Source organism: Gymnogyps californianus, chromosome 10, assembly GCF_018139145.2.
Source record: "Gymnogyps californianus isolate 813 chromosome 10, ASM1813914v2, whole genome shotgun sequence".
NCBI lineage: Eukaryota > Metazoa > Chordata > Aves > Accipitriformes > Cathartidae > Gymnogyps > Gymnogyps californianus.
The window spans coordinates 19,902,323-19,920,713 of NC_059480.1; positions in this window are offsets into that span (position 1 = coordinate 19,902,323).

Sequence of the window (18,391 nt, forward strand, 5' to 3'; positions counted from 1 at the left end):
CCCATCCTGTAACAAATTCTTACATGGCAGCTGACTGATGGCAACAGATCTTGAAGCTGGTGAGCCACGAAGAGCCACACAAATGCACCCACCAGTTAAGAATAAAATTGCTAGAAAATTAATTGCAATGAGCAACAGAGAACTGAAAGAATACTTAAGGAGGAGACTTCCAGCAAGCGGGAAACAGGGTACCAGAGAAAAAGGAAGAGAAAAAAGAAGAGAAAAAGGAAGAGAAAAAGGAAGAGAAAAGAGGCTTATTAAAAAGATATTTGGCCTCCTGGGAAAAGGCTTATTAGTGCAGAGGCCATTAAATGTGTTTGCACATTACTGTGCACACATCCAGGAACAAGGTAAAAACACTGACACCAATAAACAGATCATGCACTTGGTATACTTCATCCACTTCAAGGCAAGAAGCACCTTCATCTTCTGCCTTTTCAAAAACATCTGAAGATAAACAAGGTGAAACTACGACAGCTTGTCTTTACTATTTACTATTTGTAGGGCACTCACATGGTGTCTAATGTGCTTCAGATGAGTATTTTCTTTTTAATACGTTGGAATTGGCGAGATGGGAATTTTTCCGATGGAAGGATGGAATAAAGGGAAAGGGCCTTACTGGAAATCACTTCACCGTTTACTAGCAAAATACTTTACTGTACAACAGCAATAGTTCATGGCAGGGGCTAAAATTACAGCATTACACTGAAATATGTCATTAGGGTTGGCTTGTTGCTGTCATTTTTTCTTTTAAAAAACTGTCTACAGAACAATTTATAAGAGATTTCAGACACCCAAAATATTACTTTAACTCTACAGAATCATATTTTAGATGTCGTGTTTCACTGATAGTTTCAACAAGGAATGCACAGAATGATCAAACCACATATAGGTAGCAGCAATTATTGGTACATTTCAGATGAGCACAGCGTGAAGGATAAGTCTAAAGAAAGATTAAGACCCAAATACTAAGGGAGAAAAAAAAATGAAAAGATGGAGCAAAAAGGCCTGAAAAGCAGGAAAGGACTAGCTGTCTGCAGGAAGCTTGTATTCTTATGTGAGGTGTGAGTGACCCAGTGTAGGCTGGAATGTTATCTCTATGTGATCTACAGAATTTCTCTCTTAACTGTAGCAACTGAAGAAGAGTGAATTAAAGTCTTAAAGAGAAAAATCAATAAAGGAAAAAAAAGGAAAATATGACAGAAGAGCGTTTCAATGGCTGTATATAATGTCACTCGAATGATCATGGGGAGTAACCCAAAATTTCCATGCTTGCAACAGAAATACCTTGTAAAAAAACAAAACAAAAAAGAGGATCTTGTCCCCTTTGTTTTGAACTATATTTGTCAGTGAGTCTCTCTATTGCATCACTGGAGCTGACTTACTAGGTCACAGGGGGGCTTTTCACTGATGTTTCTGGCCCCAAAGTAAACTTCTGCTTGTTCTTCCTTTAGGATCTTGAGTTTTACCCCAGTCTATCTGTTGGGATAGATGATATTTAGCCCCAAACTCCAGTGAAAATGTCCAAAGGATAATATCTGGTTCCTTGCAGCCTTCTCAAACAATAGAGGTCAGTGAAAAGGTTTACTCCAACCACCCTTTCCTGCATTCAGTTTTATCTTTAATAGACAAGTCCTACTCTCTGTGCATCTAACAGTCACCCTCTAATAAACCTTTGTAGGTTCCTTTGGTTTGAGCTGCACTGAACCCTGCTGTTCAGGCTCTTGCTATAAATCTGTAGCCCCTAAATAGAGCACCTCTCTTCTGAGAGACAAGGCTTTGTATACCTGCTGTCTGCAGCCAGCTGGAGTATTTCCCTTTTCCCTCCAGATTTGTCTTAACCTTTTCCCCACCAGCTGCATGAAATGTGATCTATCTTTCATTACAACATGGAGAATAGTTTTTTCTTAATCAGTAGGAATTTGCCATTTATTTTCTGCTGGGCGGTCAAGGTCCTTTTCCAAACTCAAGGCATATGAGGAAAACCTAGAAGGTCTGATGTTCACCACAGCAGTTACTACCACAGTAATCAAAATAAACAGACCAGCGTGTCCATGTGTTCCCAGCTCTCATCGCTGCTTGCAACTTCAGGAAAGGCAAACTTTTCTAACACTGATCATTTTCCAAGCCCTCAACTGAAAAATCAATGATTGTTGCAGTACAGTGCACAGTCATAAAAATTACCTTCCACTTCTTCCTGCCTGCCAAAACACCGCTGAAGACCAAGAAGCCCAAGTCCAACAGGACAACTAACTTTAGAAAAGCTAAACATGTACATCAGCATTTGAGAATGGCTGCCAAAACAAGAGCATGTTTTCTTAAAATCTAGAGAACAGATATTGAACTCTACTTTCCAGGGTTGAGAATTACTTACTATGGTGAAGAAAAGGATTCATTGAGAGAAGGAATTGGTACCTCTGGACAAAGAGCTGACCTTTGGGTTGGGGGCCATAAATAGCAACTAGCTGGCTCAACGGGACGGGGGGGGGGGGGGGGGGGAAGTAATTTTTTCAGAAATGAGATGGATTTTGTTTGTTGCTTTTTTTTTCCAAGGCAGTTTATCAAACTGTTATTGAAGCTTTTAGAAAATAATCATGAGTAGTAGAGATTGGTCCTGAGTAATGAATTTAAGAATACTGAGACACAAGCTACTAAAAAATGTAAGAGCTGGAACTACCTCTGCTTGTCATTTAGAGGAAAAAAAAAAGAAAGTGTCTGAGAAGCTTTAACCGAAGAAAGGCTTTGTTTTTAAACAGAGCAAAAGAATTCACAACATTGCTTCTTAGCAATAATCTACCACCTACCACTGTACCTGTTCATGAGGAACTTACTTACAAAATAAGCAGATCTACAATAAGGTCTATTGTGTATCAATGGAATAATTCCCGTTTATTCAATATCACCAGAATAACACCATAGATCCACAAACCCCCACTTATGCCTACAGGCAATTACCTCATCACACAGCCTCCGTGCTGGGACTTACCTCACTTCTATGCCCATTTCTAACATAGGTGAAGTAACTTTTCACTTGCTGCCCAAGGTCATACATCTGGTAAATGATTCAAGAATAGAATATGACTCTCGGTGCCACTCAATAACCACTCAATGTGTGATAATAGAAATCTGCCCAAACAAAAAAAGAAATGCATGAGCAGGAGACAGAAAAGAGAAAGCTGATTTTTAAAAAAAGGTGGTGCTAAGTGCGTCTCGTGGCTTTTCAAAACCAACTGTTTAAATACGCAAATACTGCTGTTCAAATTTCATCACTTTACAAAGTTCAGGGGTCAAAAGCAGGCCAAATATGAATCACAGGTCCCTGAGTTTTTATGTGATGCCTGCATTACCAGGTGCTGAAAAGCACTGGGTGTTGTTTTTTTTCTTAATTCTTTCTTTTGGAATCCCTAGCACATCAGTATCATAAACTGAGTCAGCTGTCATTTTAAATAATGAAAGAAACATTTATTTGTATGTTATAAATGGGTGGATTATTTAATAGTGCTACTCACATTCTTTTAAGGTTTGGCTTGGAAATAGAGACATGTTCCCTAAATGCAGCCAGGATTTACATATAACATATATCCACATTGGTCATGAGTAAATCTCACTTATTTTCCAAAATTAACGTTAAGGTATTTGAAGTCACTAAAAAAAAAAATTGTTGCTGGGACACAACTGTTCCTTGGACCTCAACTGCAGGTGCAGTCATTTCATTTCATGAATTACCAAAGTAAACGTAAACAGAAAAATTTTTTCCTTAATCCAACAATTTTACTGACCAACAGCCTCTAAAGAAAAATACTAAAATTTCATAGAGTTGCAAATAGAGAAAGTCTAAAAGATGCTCAGTGAAAAATTTCAAGATGTTTTCATTAGTATTTGCCATGTCCTGCAAGTGGGAATGCTGCCAGCACCTGGTGTGCGAAGTAAAGATCTATAAGTAAAAGAGGAGACAGTATGTGGACAAACTGTGCCAACAGGTACACTAGGGTATTTCTTAGAGCTGGATGCTGGGTGTAGGACAACAGACAACTGATGGATGCACCAGGTAGATGGAGGCAATGTCTTAATTACCCATTTTATTTCAGATATTGGGAATATTAGTTTGCTGGGAAAAATAAGTGTTAATTAGGAACGGTCTCATGACTGGTTGCCATAATTACATGCCTAATGGCTGACTGACTGGGTGACAGCATCTCGCCCAGGGAGTGTGTGTCACACAACCAAGCTGAAGACTTTGTGGGATTGCTGACAAGCTCTTTCTCTTTCCTTCAAATGCTCTATTAAACACTTAAGGAATAAGGCCCCCAAGTTAAAACCAAGTCAATTGGCACACATAGAGCATGTCTGGTACAAAGATTTCTCTGGTACTCACATTTCTCCCATGTGAGAGCTAGCAAAGGCAAGGAGTGCAAGTTATCACTGGTAAAGAACAGGTTTACCATATATAATATTCAAACAAGTTAGGCAGGTTTTAACGTGATCATTTCATATGTCATGACAACTTAAGAGCAAAACAATCACCACAGCAACTGTTACATCAGAGAGTTGAGGCGGCTGCTAGATACTGGGCACGGAAGAGCTGTCGCATAAACACAGCTACTAATGATCCAATGTCAGGTATCAGGCTGAGCTGGTATCAGGCCATAAATAAATAAAAATGACAAGGTTTTTAACACAGCTATGTTTTCCCATAGTGAACATATAAAATTTTGTGTTGGAATGTACATATATTGCATTTATCAGGTACAAAACAGGTAAAATATTAATAACTTTACATGGGAAATCAGAAGACTTCTCAAGGCAGTTTTGAGATAGCTTCCCAGTGCAAATACTGGAAAGAATGAGCCTAAGTAGTTTAAAATGGAGATTGATACATTTACTAGTTTTCCATTTAAAATTAGGAATTTTCCACTAAAAAGCAATTTGATTTTTTTTTTTCCTATGACAATTTTTTCTTTCTAGTTTTCACAGTGAAATGCAGCAGCTGGCTGCCCTCTTTGGTGGTGCCCAGGGCAGCCCAGCAAATCCCTGTGAGCCGAGGGAGAGGTCTGTCACCCAGTGAGGAGACCAGAAACTGAGAGAGACCAGTTGCACAAGAGGGAGCAAGAGCAGTCCTGAAAGTCCCAGCTCTGCCCCAGGATGTCAGAGCTGGCACCTACTGCTGGCTGGCTGCTGGGGAGCCACACCAATTTGCACTGGATCTTGGTCTGGTTTGGAAAGCATGTCATTGGAACTGGGACTCCTCCATGGTTTGACAAATAAGCATGTTCTACTGAAACCATGTCCTATCAAAATGTTCCTTCCCATCTCCAAGAAAGGCTCTCTGAAACTTTGAAGAGATTTTGGGGTGGAGGGAAAATGGGAGGGTGGGCGAGAAGATGTGAGGGGCTGGTCAGTGGAGGCACTTCAGGACAGGGGAAAGCTGGAAAAGTACAAGTATGGAAAGGGAGAGAAAGGAAAACCAGTTGAGACATGAGAAGATAGCAGGAGAGCTACACTTGGGGAAAGAGTTTGCCAGCTGAGGTAATAGGAGGGAAGGTTTTTTCTCTTTTCTTACACAGTGCTTTGATTCTTGAGTGGTCCATCTAGCATTTGAGGGCTGCAGTATGACAGCTTTGCATTTGGTGTACACAAAAGGAGTGGAAGATCCTGCCCCAGTGGTATAACCAGAGTGAAACTGAACTTACAGTCCATAGCAGCCCCTATAGTCATGCCCAAACCAAATCTCTCCACTTAAGGGTTGGATTTAACCGGGAGCTCAAGAGCAGCACCACTTCTCAATCCCAGCACTAGTTCCCTGTCTCAGCTCAGCATCCTCAGGGCATCTTTCCAGGGAATTACCCTTCCTAGATCCCATCACTTGGACAGAAGCAGGAATATGACTTAAATTAAAAGAGGAGTGATGCATTCTAGCAAGATCTGCTAAGACTCAATGACAGTCTCCTCCTGTCCCCTGGTAGGAGAAACATGCTAGCTGTGAAAGAAAGAACTAATAGAGATAAACAACTGGTGTCACACGCAGCCTGCTCAGTTGTCTTTTGAATGGTGAAACATGAACACAAGTATTGCACCATCAATGGTTGAGCTAGAGCTGGAGTCTGACTCTGCCCTGCCTGAATGGAAAGCTCTGCCTGAGCAAAGCAAGGTAGACACAGCCCTCTAAGTAGCCCAGCCACTCAATATTAGTGAAGCCCTTGGTTTCTAAACACTGAGCTGCACCGAATTTGAATGCTCCACTGATGACTGAATTGGTTGGGAATACAACTGAACAGCAGGCTGAATACCCAGCGAGGTATTGTGGGTAATTAGAGATTAATTACAATCCCATAGTTTGTATCATGGTTCAGGGTCAGCACGGGGTCAGTGCACATGGCAAACTTAGAGAGCTGTGACTAGATGGATGACGCCAGCTCGGAGTGGCTCAGCAAAGTGAAGCGTATAGAAACGAGGAGCCAGCGAGGCTGGGGAGTGGACTCACAGCCAGGGCGCTGGCGACAGCAGGGACACTGAGTTGTGGGGCCTTCAGGCGCTGAGAAAATGTTAACAAGCGGCAGAGAGAATACAGCTGCACTAACTATCCAACTGCAACCCTGACTTTTCCAATTAACCTTTTCCAGGCTTTCTAATATTTGGGAAATCTGGGGCACTGTCCTGTTGTCAAAGAAAGTTCTTAAAGAAAGAAAAGTTGTGAGGAAAACTGCCCCAAAAAAAAAAAAAGGAAAAAGGAAAAGGAAAAGAAGCTTCTGCTATTTAATATGGCTATTAAATTTTTATTTAAGGCTAAATCCAGAAAAATGTTTTGTCAGACTGCAATGAGCTTTTCAGGAGATGGCATTCATAGGAAGTGTGGAATATACGCTTGCAGTGCAAAGCCCATTTATCATTAAAACTCTTCCCCTCCCATTGCCAAGAACAATTTGTCATATTTTTATCAACAATCAAGATACGCAAATAGCCTAAGACAGCTGAAAAGGCAAATTCATAACCCCAATATGCAAAATAGACAAGTGATAATGTAGTAAGTGGAAGATACAGAACAGAACCGTTTGGTGGAGAGAGGAATAAATCAATATAAAACTCCCAAGTGGTCGTTTTTGGCAGTTAATTATTTGCAGGAAGTTTTTCTCTTTTAAAGAAACCAATTTTTTTTTTAAGATCATTAAACTAAAAAGCTAGCTTGTGGCATTCAGAGGAGGGTGAAGAGGAGGCTGGTTCTTGCAAGGGACAGCTGGTATGTAGAGGATATACCCGTTCTCTTGTGTGCCCCCAGCCGTATCCGCAGGTGGCTACTGCCGCTGTGCCTTACTGAATGAGGATCTGTGTAAATTCCCAAACATATGAACATCAGTTCCTTTCTGTACAACAAGGGAGTATTTTCCCTTCTGCCTGGATTTGATTTCCAGAGGCATCTGTGCATTTGCCCAATTCCTGCCCAGTGCTAGGAAGCATTTCCACTTATTCTTTATAATTTTGAGGATGGTAGTAATATTTATGCTATTTCAATAATAGATAAAAAAATTCTTCATTTCCTTTTTCAGCACTGGCTCTCTGGATATGAGGTGCTTCAGAAATGTAAAGTTCCTGATTGCATTGACAAAATAGCACTGTTTGTTTCATAATTTGCATCCATACATATCAGAGCTTTTAATACAAAAGCAGGTCTCTAGAATTATCTCTGTTGGCAACTGAAAAAATGGAGAAATGAAGTGAATTGACCTAAGTAATGCAAAAGGCAGTAGCAGAGATGAGATCATTACCAGTCCTGACTCCTAGACCATTGCCCTTGCCACCAAACCACACTGATAACAACCCATAAGAAGCATCATCATTTTTACCTTCCAAAATGCTCAGGATAATCTTAAGTTTGTGGTTCCTTCTTCAAATATCTAAATCGGAGAAATGAGCCTATAAAGACCTCTAACTCTTGCTCTGGGAGAGGTGGGAATGGCCAGAGCAGCTGACTGCAGGTGCATGAATGCAGAAGAAGAGAGAATAAAGAGTAGTTCGCTTGCCCAGAGGGCTGGGAAAGCCTGAACCTCCCAAGGCAGAGGTTAGCCGGTTGTGAGGCAGCAGCACAGCTATTGCAGAAGCAGAAATGTTGAAACACAGTAGTTCGAAAACCAGAAGTGGTAGCGATAGTAACCTGTCTAGCACTTTCCCACTTGCTTCTGAGTCAGCTATCACCTGAGCATCCAGAGATCTTCTCACTTTTCAAGTCCAAACAGTGTTTTCTCCAGTCTGTACCCTGCATGAATACTACACAGTTTACACAAAGGGATTTCGCACCATAAAATAACCGGTATTTGAATTTCTCAGCTAAAAATACCAGTCCACCCTGTCAGTTTTATCAGATAAGCATCACAGCTATTCTGTTTTATTTATGAGGCTTTCTCTTATGCTTTCCCCAATGACAGATGATTTTGCCTTCTTTCATCCCAGGGTTACCTAACCCCACAGAGCCATTACAGTGCAAAATCAAAGAGCTATTCTTCTGTGTTTATCACTCTAAAAATGAATAAAAAGTACATGAAGTGCAATTTGAAATGCTTCCTTTAAAAATGCCTATTTTCCAGTAATGTGTAAATATATTCGCACATCTAAACATGCTATCCATGGCTCTGGGAATCGGAGGATTTCCTGACACTAAGCACTAACGCTAAATGCATTAGTACTTAACACAGTGGGAGTGCCCAACCTGCCTGTGCCAAGGGATTAAACCAAATGCCACATTTCTGCTTACGTATGCCTCTGAGCTAGGATGTGAGGGGTGATGGGTTGAAGAGACAGCTGGAGCGACATGGCTCTCCAGTCCCTTCCAGTATATTAGAAATTAATATAGGGTTGAACAGAACTGCATGGCTGAGATGGTGATGCTCCCACTCCAAAGATCAGTACAGGTTGTCCTTTTGTATTTCATTACCACATCATTGCATTCAAAGCTCAAACTAAACAATGTCAGTCACAGAGCCAAACCACCTTGGGCATACACAGACCCAAATGGCACATACAAATAGCATTTTATATCAGAAAGTTTATCTTACAAGACTGTAACAGATTAAAAATAGGGACTGACCAGGTCTATAGGTTCAAACCTCCTAGATTTGGAAAGAACAGGTCCATACTAAAGCCTAATAACTTGGCATTGTACCAAAGTGCAAAATGCTGTCTTATTTTCTTAAAAAGCCCAGAATAATGCATTTCCCTGTGAACCTCTCAACTCCACAGGACACCAAGAAAATCTGACTTGTAACTCTTACCAACTTTAATAGAAAGTAATTATTGTCTGTGAATAACAATTACTTCATATGAAATATGTTATCTGTTGTCTTCAGTTTCCCTCTAACATAGCCAGTGACCTACTTTACCTGTGCAGAAATCCAGCCCTGATTCATTCTTTGTCTCCTGGAGCCACCATGGGAAAGGTGTATTTTTGGCCTGATCCCAATACACAGTTGGAGCTGAATGTCATAGTGGATTTAAACATATTCATTGCATACAAACATGAATTCTTTTGACTAATCCATTTCCTCGATTTCAGGGATGGTGAGCCAGTTTGTTCACAAAAAAAGAGCAATTCTTGCAAGGGTCTGCCTTTACCCATAGACAGTGATTCTCCAAGGGTACAAGAGAATAAAGGTTGCAGAGCATCCACAGAGATCTGCCATTTCTTCTAGGGCTCTCTATTCTTTTTATGCAAACCTCTTCAGCTATGATAGAGCACGGAAAAACATGGGCCAAAATGTTTGTTCCACTGAAATTAGTTGCAAAATCCCACTGACGCCAAGATTCCTCCCTGATTTCCAAGAAGAATTGAGAATGTCCTCAAGCAAAGATTTATCCTGCAGTAGAGACCGACAATGAATTACCAGAATTACTTTAAGCAACAGCAAGAGAATGGTGTCTTGGAACCAGACATTTAATGCAGTTCAAGTATGTAAAGCGTATTTGTAGAGCAATGGATAACTGTCTGTAATTTTCCACTGATTTTCCATAATTTTCCATAGAGCTGTGCATTTAAAAGCAGTTTACTGAGAGGTTGTGAAGGGACACAGCCTTTTGCAAGCTCTCTATCTGCTGATGACAGTGTCATTTTCTCTGCATTTCTCTTTGCGATACCACTGTTGGCCCTGCAGCCATACTTGTGGTCGAAACATTTAACATTCCAGATCAGCACCTAAATGTAACAGCCAACAGAAGAACATGACAAAACTGGCTATATGTAATAATTTCTGCAAAATTATCATTGATCTATACCTCCATAGAAGCTTTCAAAGGCAGAGCACGCTCCTGTAGAGCACAGAACCATAAGGCTATGTTCAGAGACGGAAATCTGCAGAAGAAAACAAAGCCCGAACTCAGAGCAGACTGATAGTACAGCTGATATGGTAGAGCAAAAGTCAAGGAAAGAAGGCACCTTCTACTCTAAGGTCCCAGATGCAAGCACAAAGAAAATATTTCCTCAACAAAGGAATCAGAAGAATGATTTCATTAAAATGCAAAGAGGATTAGCTGTGCCACACCTTGGGAGCTGGAGACAACCAGCTGAGCCAGCACGGCACTACAGAGCGCCCTGCCATTGGGTCCTGACAACCCCAGCTGGGTCTTGTACACGGAGGCAACAGCACAAACAGATCTCGAGGGACAGGCTGCATGGGCTGTTCCTCTCCCACAGACCTCATAAGCAAACTCCTGTCCACCTTTGCAACTTTTGTAAAGATTATCATCCCAACATAGCCTCCTCAGATTAGAACAGAAATTGTTTTGAAATGTGAACTTTTTGATACAATTTGAAATTTCCTAGAGAATGGAAATTTGGAATTTCTTTAGGTTCCATAGGACACTGGCAAAAGGCAGATGTGTAAAAGGCGGATGTGTAAAAAGCAAGAGAAAGCAAGCACAGCTGAGGATTGGATAATATAAATTGAGAAAACTCACCAAAATGCATGCCTTAGACCCTTTTCTTAAAGCAAAGCTCATTGTACCAAGAAAAGTTGCTTCAGTCATGAAATACAAACTTTAAAGGATGTGCAGTTGTAAAATTCTCTGAGCCCTATTTAGTGTCTTTTGCTACAGACTTGTCTGTTTTGAATTCCTACTCCCATGCAAAGTGAACCAGTATATTTTTTTCATGTATACGTGATCACATTGATATATTATTAAAACAAGCTAATCACTACTGTGGAAAGAAGTAATATAAAATAATTAATAAATAATTTGAAAGTAAGGAGCATATCCATATTTTACCATCCCTCATTCAACTACAACTAATAAACTTTATTACTCATCACTGTTGACCAGCCAGTGGCTAACCACTGTGTTACTTGAGACTTTCCAGACCATATTTCAGAAATTTAAGAAAGACAACTCATGTTTCATGGAAGTAATTAGACAGGCCCAGTGGCTAATTATCTGGGAACATTGCAAGGATGATTGACTGTCATTTACTTACTATGAGATGGGGTATATTTTTTCCAGAAATATATCTTGATGGTGCATTTATGCAAAAAATCAGCAGCCACATTAACAGAGGTGAGAGCAACAGTGATCAGCAAAGCAATCCTGAGCAAATGGAAGCGCTGGTGGTAGCATCCAAATCTGAGTCTACCAAACACTATTAGTAACATTTGTGATCCCATCATAGCAACCTTGTCATTCAAATGTCCTCACATCCTTGCACCATCCCAACCTTGCTCATTGGCAATTGTGCCACTAATTTCAACAGGGATAGGTTTCTAATACACAGCAATGCCAGAAGAGAAAAGACAATGACAGGGTCTTCCAGGAGAAGTCAAAGAGGAGAAAACTGATGGATTCTCCATTCTCATTGTGGGTTAATGCCAAAGTGAAGGCCCTTTGGCATTGTGGTAGAGTCATATCTTCTGGGATGTGACCTCAGCATACAGAGCCAGATTTGGGTTTAAACTAAAATTTGCCTCAATATATTTTGGAATTGCAACCACTTCTTCATTCATTCATATCATTTCATCTAAATGCCATTCTCAATTGAGAGTCAACAAAGTTTTAAAAACCTGAAGGAGTTTTTGGCCAACAGTAAAATAGTCACATACTTCTCTTAATCAGGTGCGGATTTATTACAAACTCTGGAAACTCAATTTACTAATTTCAGATCCAAATAAATTCCCAAAATTTTTTTACTAATTTCAATGCAACTTGGTTAGAAGCACTGGAGAACAGCTTGTTGTCTGATATTACTTTCTACTTCATTTTTGCAGGTGGCATACCAGCAGAGAAAAAATTTCAGACCAACTTACTCTTCCATCTGCTTCTCTCTTTTGTAGGCATATAAGCAGAACTTACTTATTTCAATCTTTCTATTTGATTGACGTTTTCTGAGTGGAAGAACGACATACAGTACCAGTTCACAATTCTTTAATGGCCAATTGAGAAATTAAAGAAAAATCATGATCTCTGAAAGAATTCCTGCCCCAATGAGATTAATACTGCAAACGCTAATTACTTCCGTATTACCATTTCTGTATGACAGAAGCATCTAGTGACATTACTTTGCAGGCAAAAATCACTGACAGCTGCCATCCTTAATCCCAGCTCAGGCCTGCTCTAGGCAAATCTTACATCCTTATTATTAGGAATTTGACTGAATAAAGGAAAGGTCAGCACTTCCAGCATAGTCCCCCGATCACTCATTTTTCATTTATCATTTTATGTTTGTGTATGAACTACCTACATTATCAAAAGATAAAAAAAAGTTTATGAAGAACAGACACTTGAATGGAACTCTATGGGTACGATACTGCTATTTGTCATAGGTAATTTTATTTACTGTTCTTATCGACACGCTGTTATGTTAGTGGACGAGTTTATGCAAACCAGAGAAAGACATTTATTTCATCTGCCACATCTAATACCTCAACAACCCTACAGTACATTCAGAGGTGCCTCAATAACCAGGTATCTCTCTATGGGTGAAATATTCCCACTCTCAGAGACGGGAGAGTTAGCAGCTCACCAGTGAGATGCACCCACCAAGGTGGGGACTGCTCTCACTTTTGCCCAGATGCGACCCCAAACTTCTCAGAATCACATGTAAAAAACCTTGCTTCTGCTCTCAGGATGTGGCAAAAGTGAGTAATTTCAATTATATGACTTTATGATTTTCAGTTTACAATCCAAACAGAGAAAGTAAGAGTACAGAGGAAGAGCAGGTCACACAAACTTACAGACGAAGCAGAAACAGAAACCCATCAGTAGCAGGGATCAATTCTCACGGTGGTGAATTTGCACCCCAAAGTGATTAGAAGTCTGTGGGCTTCAATGCTGCTGCTGAAGTTCATACTCTGAAAACCGGGGTGATGAACACCTTCACGTAAGATTTTAATAAAAAACATAAAATTATGTATTTTACTTTTGCATGTACAGTTTCTGTGTAACTGCATGGACAGAGAAGCACAACTGTCATGGGCATTTTTATTCTATGCTGATCAAATGGGGTATTGTTAATGATCAAAAAATAGAAAAGGCATTTAAAAAAAAAAGAAGTTTGCACAACTGGTTTTCTAAACAATTTTTTCTTTAAAAAATTGAATAAATTACTTTAAGGTTGCAAAATTTACCTATTTGATTACCAGGCTTTTCCTTGGTGGTCAAATAAATCACTCTTTTCTTCAACCTCTCATAATTGTCATGCCAGTGCAAGTACAAAATCTACTTACCTACTGGCAAATGCTCATGACAGTTTTGTAAGGCTGAGTGATTCATTTGCACTGTGGTATTCATACACTATAGATAGGCTTCATAAAACCTTCAATGATTATAGTTAATAAAAGTGAGCTCCAGTGACAGCAAAATACACTGAAGGTGCAATTAGAGACTATGTATCAGGTGAGTAATGAATATGAAGCTAATTAAAATTCTACTACTCCCCACAAAAAATGGCTGCTGAAGTGTGATTCAGCCCTCCTAATCGTTCTTTAAAATATTATACACTGTACATATAAATAAATCCTTAGGCGGTTCATTACCTACTTTATATAATGGGATAAATTTCAGTCTTTCCAAACTTATGGAAATTTTACCCTATTTCTAAAAGCCAGCCATAATTTGGCAGGAAGGACAGTAAACAGGACTCTAAATATCTATTTCTGAATATTTGCTAACCATTTTTCCTTCCTATATATGTCAATAAGACTGAATTAACTGGGCTTGGCAAAAAGAAAAAAACCAGTGATTGGGCAAGTAATTTTAAGCCAACAGTTTATTGGCTACACTTTTGCATCATTTTTTCTTTGAAAGTCTTGATGACTGTTAAACCTGGACATACAGGTCATATCATGTAACTCTGAAAAATTTCCCAGACAGGTATGAAAATACAGAGGTGAAGGTACCTCCTTGCATGGTGCACTCTGCCAAAAACATCTTTTGTGAACTTGGAAGGATGATATGCTCTATTCTTCCATTCCCTGTCTGTACCTCATACACAGACATTGAAGGGGTAAATCATAACAGGATGGGAAGTGCTGCAATGCCCTAGCAACCCATTTTTCAGGCTTGGATGCTCATACTTTCATTTTCCATTTCAAAATTCACGTCTGTATATATTTTTCAACATTCACTTAAATGTTTTCATAAGTATCCCTGCCACAATTAAAGGGGTGTCTGCACAACATAAGCAACTTCTCTAAAAAAGCTAAAAGAATTTATAGAAAATCAGCTACAGCATTTGCACAGATCTAATTATTCAGAATTACTTAGCCTTGTTTGCTGTTCAGGTAGAGCAAGCAACAGATGTATGTCTGCTTCCATCTTTGAGTAAGTTGAATGTACAGACTGCCATCAAGCTGCAAGGGTTTTGCCTTGGAAACCATGCTTATAAATAAAAGTATTCCAAAACATAGCAACGAGAACATTTCTTACACTCTTCCTGGCAACATATTAAGATGCTTAATAGTGACTCAGAAAAGTGCACAGAATGTGCAAAATTCCTGGCTTAATAAATTACAAAATATTCATTTGCAAATTGTTTCACTTAATCTTCTCATGCCTGTCACATGATTAAGGTTAAATGCAAGTAGTATAAGCTTCAGGTGCCCACCATATTAAGCTCTAGATTTAACAGTTATTTTAAAGGTGTAATTCGCATTCTCAGCCCAACTATTAACAGTATGTGTGTCAGAAAAGGAAAGAATAAATGGCTGCCTAGAAATGTAGAAAAGCATGCTGTCAAAAACACCCTAACTCTAGAAAGTTGACAGAAGAGAAGAACATAGAATCATAGAATATCTCAAGTTGGAAGGGACCCATGAGGATCATCGAGTCCAACTCCCTGCTCCTCCCAGGAGTTAAGACAGTTAAGAAAATTGTAGAAACTAACTGGGACATTGATATTTGTTGACATTTCTTTAATCCTGTGGCCTCAGGAAGGCTTCAGCATCCGACAACCACTGAAGAGGGTTGGCATAGGGTGAATTCAGGTAGATACCTCTGCTTGCTGCACACCAAGTGGTCACAACTTTGTCTCTGTTACCAAAATCTGTTTGGCTACAAGCCCAGTGATCTACTCTGGACTGCTCTGGAGGGGCCTATTTTAGGTTAAAAAAAGTTAGGTTGCACGTCTTGGGGCACGAGTGCCATTATGAACAGATCTGCCATATTTTGTGCTCACGATGACACTGATCTCCATTTCACAGCAGCCATATCTCAGGGTACAGCAAGAGAGTCACTGTCTCTGTAGGGCCCTGGATGTCAGAGCAGGTTCTCCCCATCATGCCAAGCTGCATCTCAGATATGTCCTCCTAAAGAAGCACCACAGAGAAAGGAGCCTGCTAGGAAATACCTCCCTCACTCCAGCCCCAGACCTCCTCCTCTGGAGTGACCAGCAGGTAATCCGCACACACTCCATCACATGCCCTGCGCTTTGACACACCTTCTACTGCAACAGCTTAAGAGTAGGGTTTAACAAATTGGGAGTTCAGAAAACTTGGATGCCTGTTTGCATCTAAACACTCTGACTTCTTAAACTGTTAGATAGACAGGGTACCTATCTAACACGGGGCCAGTCTGACTCACAGTGTCTGCTCCCGTGCAGCATGTATCTTAGGAAACAAGAAGCATAAGAGCTACATGACGAAGCAGAACAACCCGCAGAGGAAGGTGTCCAGAAGTCAAGTGGAGCGATTGCATGTCAGCCCTCACTTGGGCAAAAGTTAATTCAGGTCCTGTTTGACTCTGAGGCATATACCCCGGGGTTGGACATTTCATTAAGGCAGAAAGGCTGCCTTCGACCTGTATGCACTGCTACAGCAGGGGTATGGGAGTCACATCAGGCACAGCTATGCCTTTCTAATCCTCTCCTAACTAGTGATTAGTGCTCTACCTGGGGTAGGCACCGGACTGCTTTGGAAAACAGGAAACAATGCGAGAAGAATTACTCAGGCAAGTCCAGATGTTACCCACGGTATCTGGAGGGCATACATGCGTGACACAGGCATTTTCACAAAATTGTTTCCCAAACACACCAGAGCTACTGAAAAAACATTTCTAAGTGATTATAATACTCTCCCGTTTACAGGAATGCACAGGCTGAATATGTGTCCATGCCGCTCCTAATGAGTGTGACCCGGCAGTCATTTGTGACCCATCTTAGTGATGTCTCTACAAGGGTAGTGGTCAATTAACTATCACCTTCCTTCCAATGCCAGCACAGTTTTGTCACTGGTGATTTTATTTAGTCAGTTGATTGGAGCTCTGATACTGGACAGAAAGTGAGACAAGCGTCAATGCTGAATCACTTATGGATAATATGCTTTCTTTCCTATAGATAACAGATGTCACTGAAATGAGATTGGACTGTGGCTGTAGTCACAGTGACATCAGATATCCTTTTAATGTTTTTTAGATCCCATGCTTTAGACTGTGTACATTACATTATATTACAATGGAAACTCTTAAGGCAGTTGACAGTTTATTGAAGGCTGAATAGTTAATTCTAATAAGTGAGGACCAATCCTTTGCTTTGAGATGTGCGGATCAGACATATTTTTGTTATGGTCACTCATATACTGGGGGCTAGGATGAGTGAGTTCTAAGATGTGGCTGTGGCCACGTACAAAAATGCTGCTGCACCACTGCTGTGGGAGCCTCTACCTTTGACTGGGATCCACGCAGATATGTGAGATGACTTTCCTTTTTCTTTCTATGCAATGCATACAGGTATATTACACTAAATGTGTTTTCTGTACTAGCATCCTATTATCACATTTTCTTTCATGCACATTCACATTACAATTCCTTCTGGGACTCTCCATGCCTCTCTTAGCAGCACCACTGGAGCAACGATCACAGCTCAAATTAAAGGGGAGCTCCAAGTTCCCTCCTAGCCCCCAAGTAGCAGAGCTAATCTGGGTTTAAAGCTCTGTAAAGCCTGACGAAAAGAAAAAAAAACCATAATACTGGGCTAAAAGCTAAGACAGAGCCGGTTCTAAATCACACCCATAAAGACTGCTCAAGGATAGGAAACTAGGATCTCTCGAGCATTTTCAATAGTCACACAGTGTCTAAAGCAGATTTAAAGGAAAAATAGGAAACAGGGTCTGGACCTGTCAAAGGACAATTCTCCCCGAAAAGTGAAAATATAAAAGTGAAACTTCATTGCAGGTGGGCTTTCTCTGTAGCCCTCCTTACTCCAAACAAGGAGCATGAACAGGACACTTCTTTCCTATGAATTGTTGCAATTGCTCACCAGTCAGTTACTGCTCTGAAAAGCTCCAGTAGTCAATAAAGCTGCAAAGATGTCAGCAAAGGGCATTTGTTAAAGAAGTCAGTGGCCTGTGTTAGCTTTCTTCACAATGATAATGTGCAAGAAGGAAGAAAAAGATCAGCCCACCACAGTTTGAATCTCAGAGCACTGGCTGAATAGCTTTGCCTTCGCCTGGTCTCTGCCTTTGGCTTCTTATTCACAGGTATAAAGGCAATCCTGGACTGTCTGAGGTCAAAGGAAACCCTAAAGCCTGGACCCACCTTTGCCTCGTAACTTCTGAGGCTTCCAGGATCATCTCCTCATGCAGAACTGGCAAATATTATACCATGGATTCACAAGCAAATATTATGGTGTCAAAAGTGAATCTCACCTCTGCAAAACTGCAGATGGCCAAATTCTGAGCAGGAATTAGCGTAGAGTAGATAATAAAGCAGCTACCAAGAATTTTCTTTCCTTCTGTTTGTATCATCTAAGAAAGGGACAAAGAATAAAATCAAATGCTGTTCTTTTCCTGGGCTGGTTATTTTTACATACTGCAATACTTTACAGTGTTTGCTGAGCAAAAGATAAGCAGAGAAGTTTAATTTCATAAGCAAGATTGGTTTAATTTTGCCAAACCTGCAAGAATTACATTCTTTGGCCCCAGCCCTTAAT